At 47.7% G+C, this 8344-nt stretch overlaps 1 long non-coding RNA gene across 1 annotated transcript; it reads left to right on the forward strand.

Annotated features, from left to right (window-relative positions):
* Nucleotides 1–4462: 4462 nt before the first annotated feature.
* On the forward strand, nucleotides 4463–7646 carry LOC116820100 (uncharacterized). The gene is made up of 3 exons (XR_004372548.2): nucleotides 4463–4771; nucleotides 6093–6173; nucleotides 7559–7646. It is a non-coding gene; the product is annotated as an uncharacterized LOC116820100 (long non-coding RNA).
* Nucleotides 7647–8344: the final 698 nt, after the last annotated feature.

Raw genomic sequence — 8344 nt, forward strand, 5'->3', positions numbered from 1 at the left:
CTTTTCCTGTGCCCTCAGCTAATGATAGGTACACCTACACTTGGTACTGGAGAGTGTAATTTCCGGCTTAAGGAGCAGTACCCAGGCTAGCTCTGATCAAGCCAGCACACTTAAAATGGAGTGCAGCTGCAATGGTGTGAGAGGGGCTATGCCCCAGGTATTATCCCTTGTTGGGGAAATCAAACCAAGCATTGTGTTTAGATCAGACAGTCTGAGGCTCCTTTATTGATTAATCAATAATCATGCATGTATGGGGGAGTCAGCCAAAGCAGCCGGACCCCCCTTGATAGATAAAATACAAGAGCTTATATAGGATAAAACTGCAAGAGTTACATATACTTCCTTAAAATCTGACATCCATGTAAGGGATAAAACAAAGCAAACATGTCCTGTTTTTCTTAGTTTTGCCCTTTGCAGTTTCTTGCTCTGCCACCAGACAGCTATTAATTGCAAGCTGTTACCAATGGTTAGTTCTGTTTCTATAACTGTTTCTACCCTTCTCCTACCTCCAAGCCATACATACACTTTACTTGACCAAAGTTTTAGGCCCTAGACCTTTTTTCCCCACACCCTTTAAAGACTCTAGACAACCTATCTGTAGTTGTTAGCACACTAGCTCTATCAGAGCTGGGATGTCTCCTTGAGCTTGAATTGACACCTTCCAGCTCTAGGGCTGACAGTTGGGGGAGGGATAGCTCAGTGGTTTGAGCATTGACCTACTAAACTCAAGGTTGTGAGCTCAGTTCTTGAGGGGGCCATTTAGGGATCTAGGGCAAAAATCTGTCTGCAGATTGGTCCTGCTTTGAGCAGGGGATTGGACTAGATAACCTCCTGAGGCCCCTTGTATTCTATGATTCTGGGCTAGGCCTAGGACATCACTTGCTGGAGGAATGAGCAAAGGATCCATGTAGCCCCAATCCACCTCAATTAAGTTTTAATCTAAGAGGGTTGAAAGGAGAGAGGGGGAAGAAATTCCTGCTATTAGTCAAACCATTTAAGTACGAAAGAACCATGCATCAATGTAAAAAGAAAAGAGATACTCATCCCGTAATGGGCAACTGATAAACCTTCTTTGGGGAACAGAGCCCAAGTTGAGTGAATTGGCCCACAAAGATAATGTTTCCATCTGATAAAAACAAAAAACAAAAGCCAATCCCATTCTCTGGACAAACAATTGCACAGCTGAGAGCTGTAGGGAGTTGTAACACAGGAAAAAGAAGTATATTACGGTTTAATGTTCTGGACAAGACACACTCCTATAAGTGACTTTAAATTTTGGGAGAAGGGGGTTGAATTTTTCATTCTCCATCCTAGAAACTCCTGACAGCAGCTAGCTGTCCCTCTGCACCTGTTCAAATATTTGTTGACATCCAGCAATAGACAAGCATTGATTTTTTGTTCAATAGTTAGCAATCTGTTGATCTTTATATCTTCATCATTCTTTTTCAGTGTTAACACCCCATGGCAATGAAAGGGGAGAGTTCATGCTTCCATGTCAGCTATTTTGCCTGGCTGTATGTCTGCAGATTCAGGCAAATGTCACTGAATTGGTTTACAACCAGTTTACATTTTGAAGGCGATATTTGCAACCAAAATGGCAGGAGACTTTTTAAAAAAAATCAAAGGTTAAACTGTGGAGTATAATTATGCAACAACTTTTAAAACTACATAATATGGTGATTTGCCCAATCATACAACTGCCTTACATACTTGGCCTTGTCAATAGTGAATAATGGCAAAAACTCCTGAGCTGACTATTTTTTAATTTCCAGTATTGTTATTACCAGTGGTGTATTCTGGGTCCCATTCTGCTGGTATAAACACATCTCTATAGAATACAAACATACCCTACATGCAAAGACTATGAGACACACAGCACATCTTCCTTACAACAACTAGGGCAGCAGCATCTGTATACACAGCTCTTGACAAAGTAACTGCTCCTGTTGATGGACGTAAAAAACAGCAATTATTCCATGCCACAGCAATCTAAGCCACTTTGCTACCAGCCACCATGGAAAGCTACAGGTTTTAAAATTCTTACAGTAAAATAAATTGAATGCTTTGTAAATGTTTTCTTTACGTTATAAATGAGCACTAAAGGATGATCAGGAAACAAAAACATTGCTGGATCCATGTTCTTGGTATTGCTGCTCTTGACACAAATCAGTCTCAATCTTCTTTTTGCAGTGAAAGTTAGCAAGAAGATTTTGGTAGGATGGGCTGGCCCTACTTAACATCCTCAGCCGCTTATGATCTTATTTCAGGCCTGGCTGTGATGCAGACACATTGCTGGCCACGCTGACTGGAGGATACTTTGGGGCAAACACTAAGTGCTTCATTCACACGGGCCAGAATTATTTCTGATTTACATGGAGGTGAAATTCACAAGTTACCTATTTTGTCCTCAAGACTGGATTACTGCAATGGTCTCCAAATGTGGTCGCTCTAGGATCACACTTGGAAAGTTTGGTTAGTGAGGAATGTGCTTGCTTGCTTACCTAGCAGTACCTCCTGCCTAGAACATGCTACTCTGGCAAGCACTGTAGATCACATGATCTCTCAGGTGGTTTTTCGTAGAGTTCAAGTCGTTGGTCTTTAGCTAGAAAGCCCTTTGTGTGTGATACCCAGTGCAGCCTAGAAATAGCCTCTGCCTTCCACCCAGCAGGGATGCTGAGGCTGGCACTCCCTAAGTACATCTGAAATGTAGGCAGGGCACTCTGCTGAGACCCAGCCTAGCTAACAAACTTGTGTGATGCCAGGAACATCCAGGGCCGGTGCAAGGATGTTTCGCGCCCTAGGCGAAACTTCCACCTTGCACTCTCCCCTGTCCCCGAGCACCTGCCCTGAGGCGCCCCCCCCATGGCAGCTCCCCACTCCCCACCCTCCACCTTGAGGCACCCCCCCACACCCCAGCTCACCTTTGCTCCGCCTCCACCCCGAGCACACTGTAGCTGCTTCGCTTCTCCCGCCTCCCAGGCTTGCGGTGCCAATCAGCTTAGGCGCCGCAAGGCTGGGAGGTGGAACAAGTGAAGCAGCCATGGCGTGCTCGGGGAGGAGGCGGGGCAGGGGTGAGCTGGGGTGGGGAGTTCCCCTGTATAATGCTCCCCACTCCACTTACTTGCTGCAGGTGGCCCTCCCCGCGCTCCCCTGCCCCAGCTCCCTCCGCCTAAATGCCGGCCACCACAGTCGCTACCGAAGAAAATGCCGCCCCTCCAGTCACCTAAATGGTTGCACTGGCCCTGGGAACATCATATCTGACCTTATGACTGTCAACTCTTCACGCATGCCTGGGAGGTGGGGACATGCTGTGTCTCACTTTCCAGGTGGGGCAGTGAGGTGCAGTGGGAGGAAGGCCTAGATTCACAAAGGGACTCAGGTGGCCAATTTTGGTGCTTAAGTCCTGGTTTTAGGCTCCTCTATAGTTCACAAAACTCTCTCAGTGCCTCAGTTTCTGCCTCTGAACACACCTGCTGCTGCTGCCTCTGGGCATCCTGATGCCTATCGCCTGTCTATGCCTGAGAGCAATGCACACATTGGGGGAAGATCAGTTTTGTTAAGGCCTGGGCCAGTGGGTGTGCCCCGAGGCTGCCTGCTGGATTGGGTCTCATTCAAAGTCTGGCTGGGTGGAGGTTGCTACTGCAGCTAACCTTATAACTGTTAGTCCCATGGGTAGCGCACTCACCAGGATGTGGGAGACTGGGATTCAAGTCCCCTCCCTCTGCCAGAGGGGGAGAAAGGAGGGAGACCCCTGCTCAAATCCTCTCAGGAGAGTGCTCTAACCACTGGCTGATGGGAGACTCTGGTGTGGGACCCTATCAATCTCTCCTGCTGCGTCTAAATAATTAGTCAGTGGAGCAGGGGGTTGGACCCTGGGTCCCTCTACCTCCCAGTGGGTGCCCTAACCACTAGGCAACAGAGTCATTCTTTCTTTCTGGCCCAATGACTCATTATTTATGTTGTTTATAAAGAACCCAAAAATCCCAGACTCTTTGGAAGTCCAGGGGCCAGATTACTCCCCCAAGATGTGAGCACAGTGGCCCGAGAGTGTTTCTACAAAACCCACAACAAGAGGTTGGGGACCCTGACCTGGAAGGGCTCCTGCCTCATCTTACTTCTTTACTCTGCGAAGTTCTTCTTCTCACGCCATACACACTCCTATGTAAGCTGCTAGTTCAGTGTCATCTTAGACCGGCACCCAGGGGAGAGCGACCCGGGGCTAAGGGACTGAACCAGAAGCTGCTGTGGGAAGGCAGAATAGGAACTGGCTGTGGGAAGAGAGGGTTGGGTTATGGCATTTTGGAGGGATGAGATGCAGGAAGGCTAGTGGGTGTGGTGGGGGGAAGGGCAGCACGTTTGGTGGGGTATATGGGGGAAGAGAAAGAAGAAGTGAAAATCAGTGAAGTTGCCTTCATTTCCCTAGTGCAGTTCACTGAGAAGGAGCACACCTGTCCAGTGCCCACAGTTCCTTTGCAACCTGAGGAAAGTTAGAGGAGGAACTATGAAACTCAAGGGGGAGGTGCTAGCAAGGCTGTCTTCAGCTCCTGAGCCATAAAACATTCCACTAGAGATTCAGAGTTCAGACTACAGCAGAGACACTTCCGTAATGTCAAGTGGTGTGACAGGTAACTCAGCTGTTCCTTACTGTCTAATGAATCCAGCTCTGTTACATGGCAAGAAAATAAAATCTAACTTCTCAATGGTGATTGTTTTCACAAATAGATGGCAGTGGATCAGACTCCTGCAGCAAGCTAGACAGATTCACAGAATGGTACGTAATGCTGGGGACAGCCCTTTTTTATGAGCGTGCGTGTGTGTGTGTTTTGAAGAGTTGGAATTACTCTAATTTGTGGGTGTTTCATTTTATCTAGGTAGTTGCAATGGAAAAAATCATCATCCCAGACCTGTTGCATGTACCTTTCTCTCTTTTTTCCTTTCTGTTTGCATTCTGTAACTGTCAGTCACTCCTAACCTAGGTGTTTGCTGTTAGCAGACCAGATTTAAATTCCTCTTCACAAAGGATGCTAGGTTGCTCTGGGGAGCTTTGTTAATAATCAGTCCATAACTAATGATCACTAATAATATTTTCCTAAATGTATATAGTGCTTTAAACCATAGAATAAAATACTTTCCCTGCTCTGTATTCTGCATTACTTTCTAGTGTCCAAGATATTATTGTGAAATAGTACCCAGATAAAATCACAAGTTTTCATATTAACCATGTCAGTGCTATTTAGCATGCCAGGTACGCAGGGGAAATCCACTACATGGGCTGCTCCCTGTACCTGTTTGGTCCTTGCTTATGGCACTGCCAGCATTGCACTGCCAATTACTGAAAGTTAGGGGCTGGCGAGGAAGGTACTATTCTGAGCTGGATTTGGTTTAGGCTACCACTCAAGTTCATGTTGTGGTGTATCCTCAGGGCTAGGCTTTGAGGTTTGGTATGAGGCTGCATCAGCGCCAGGGTTCGGGGTCAAGCCTCCACCAGATGTAAAGCTCTTGTCTTGATTTTATGAACATCATCAGGCTGGCCTCCTCCCAGCTTCCCCCTCGTGGCTGGAGGTTGCTCTGTAGGTGGCCTGCCTTGCCTTAGTTTCCCCCTTCAAGGGATTTCCTCAATAATTCACAAACTCTTTGTCCCTCCCCATCCCTTCTAAACTTCTGTGTTATTAAATTAACAAACATTTAAAATAAAGTTTTCAAGTTCCTCTATTCTCTGCTGGAGCTTACCCACTGCAAATTCCCTCACTCTGCAGCTCCCTGCTGCTTTTCTAAGGGAATTGAGTGACGCCTGCTTAAATGTGCCTCCTCAGTAATCAGGGCTGGCTGGCCTCTTGCCCTCCCTGTTAAAATGACACTGAAATCTCACAAGTGTTAGGGTGGAAATGTTTGTGAGATCAGATTCTCTCCTAAGATTCTGGCCACATCTGAACCAGCTATCAAGCACCTTTTAACTGAAACCATCCAAGTGGATCTGGGATTCAGGGACTTGAATCTGACCTGTCCTGTTTGGCAGACATCAAAAGAGGTAGGGACATGAATCATCAGACTGTATCGCTAACAGCCCATGTAACTACACCTGTTAATTGCAGGCTGATGCAGAAGCTCAGTTACATCAGCGTGACAACTGGCCATGACGAGTACATGAAGGAGATAGGAGAGAGGAAGCAGAGGTGAGAGCCGGGAGGTATTGAATCAGGGAATGACAAGGGTGGGCTATTCCCCCTCTAAATCAATAAATTAGTTAGGAAGGGGAGGAGGGGCTTCCCACTGGCTTGAGCCAGGCACAGAGTGGTACAGGACACTGACAGGCTCAACTTCTGCTGCAGGCCTGTGTGGCTTCTGGGCAGTGGCAGCATGCAGCAGCAGCCTGCTTTACCAGCCAAGTGTGCTAGGAACACCGCCAAACTCAGCTCATGTAGTACCTGCTCCTGCCAGGACCTCAGCACCTCAGTGCTCTGTGCTAGGGATGTGGAATAGAGCAGTAACAGACTCTGCAGAACCCAGCTTGTGTGACAATGGGACAGAGCAAGGGCGATTCTAGTTCCTTTCCAACAGAGAGTGTTGCTGTGATGTGTTCTGGAGCTGCCACCTAGCGTTCAGTGGTCTCCCCACACTGTACTGTACTAGGGTGACGCAGGGCCGGTGCAAGGATATTTTGCGCCCTGGGTGAAACTTCCACCTTGCCCCCCCACATAGCATCGGTTCATTGAGAGGCAAATCCCAATGAGCCTTTATAGACCCCAGGGGCCAGCCTTGCCCAGGGGCTGCTCCCCAGACCAGGTTCCCCCCTTCCCACCCCCTGAACTCCCCTGGAGGATGCACAGCCCCCCTGTGAGCCCTCCCCACCCCACCCCAGCAGACCCCACCCCAAGTCCACTCACTGGCTTTGCTGGGCTTGGGCCGCTGCAGCAGATCAGCAGAGAGAAGCTGCCTTCTGGGGGCTCCTGGGGAGTCCTGCAGCAGATGCATGCGGGCAGAGGCCCCCATGCACCCCTCCCCGCTCCCCCCTTGCTGCGCTGGGGCTCTGCAGCTCCCTGGAGCGTTAGTTGTCCATGAAAACAGGACAAAGCCCTTTTCAGCCCCACTGCAAAAAGCATTTGAGACTTCAGTGCCATAGCCCACTCCTTCCTGTCTATACTAGTAGTTAAACTTCTCAGCACGAGCTCAAGAGCATCCAGTTCTGATGAACATTTACAGTCTCCCAGTGGAGGCTGGGCTTTTGTTAGTCTGGACAAGGCCCAAGAGACAGAGTTTTTTCTTCAAATACTTGACCTCTGAGCTACCACCGATGCAGCTCCCCCTGTAGTAACAATGACAGGAGTGCAAGCATCCACCAGCATCTTAACCATTGTGTTATCTGGACCTGGTCAGAACAGGTGGCTAAACTACCCATGCCTGGTCTTTGTGAGAATTTCTACCACCAGGGAAGCCGTACAGGTACTAGCATTGGGGAGACACTGGAGTTGTAGCAATGACCTCAGGCATTTGGACAGGGTTTGGATGCTAAGACTAATGTAGAAGGTACACTGACTTCAGTTTCTGTGTCTCATTGCAGGAACGGGGATTTGAACCACAAGATATTAGTGCAACACGAACCAGCCATTGAAGCCACTTAAAATAATAATATTATTTCCTACTGCTTATACTGCAGTGTATGCAGTATATTTTTGCTACTCTATGTAGCGTTTCTCATGCTTGGCCTCCTATAATAAAGGAAAATTAGAAAGTGGGGAGTGATTGGGGAGATGGGGGTGGGCTGCAGAAGTGATTTAGAAAGTGATCTGAGCCCAACTGAAAACAAAAACATCTTTAAAATTTACTGAGCCAAACCTGGAAAGCCACACAAAACAGGAAGGGAAGGAACAGAACAGACAAAATAAATAAGAAACAAGGGGAAAAAGAGAAACAGCAGCATAAGGAAAAGAAAATGAATGAGAGACAGAGAAAGGGACTTTTTAAAGAGGCTGAGGGGAGAGGAGGGCCCAAAAGAGACATTGAGTCACTTGGGAGTATAGCACAGGGCGACAAGGAGCTGGATAAGTGGGTGTGTGGATAGAGGGCAGGAAATGAAGACAATGGCAAAGGAAGCACTAGGGCAGTAACCACAGGAAAAGGGACACAGGCTGTGGGGGACATGGACAGTGTGCATGGAGCAGAACACATGGGCAGTCATTTTAAAGCAGAAAGAAGCTAATGGAGGCAATTCTCATTTTCCTTTGCCTTCCCAATTATAAATAGTCACTGAGAAGAAACAACTGCAGGATCCATTTTTCATAAGTGTTTATGGCAAAAAAAGTAACTAGGCAGAGCAGGCAGTGGTGGGTGTAGCTACAGTTACTTG

Source organism: Chelonoidis abingdonii, chromosome 8, assembly GCF_003597395.2.
Source record: "Chelonoidis abingdonii isolate Lonesome George chromosome 8, CheloAbing_2.0, whole genome shotgun sequence".
Taxonomy (NCBI): Eukaryota; Metazoa; Chordata; order Testudines; family Testudinidae; genus Chelonoidis; species Chelonoidis abingdonii.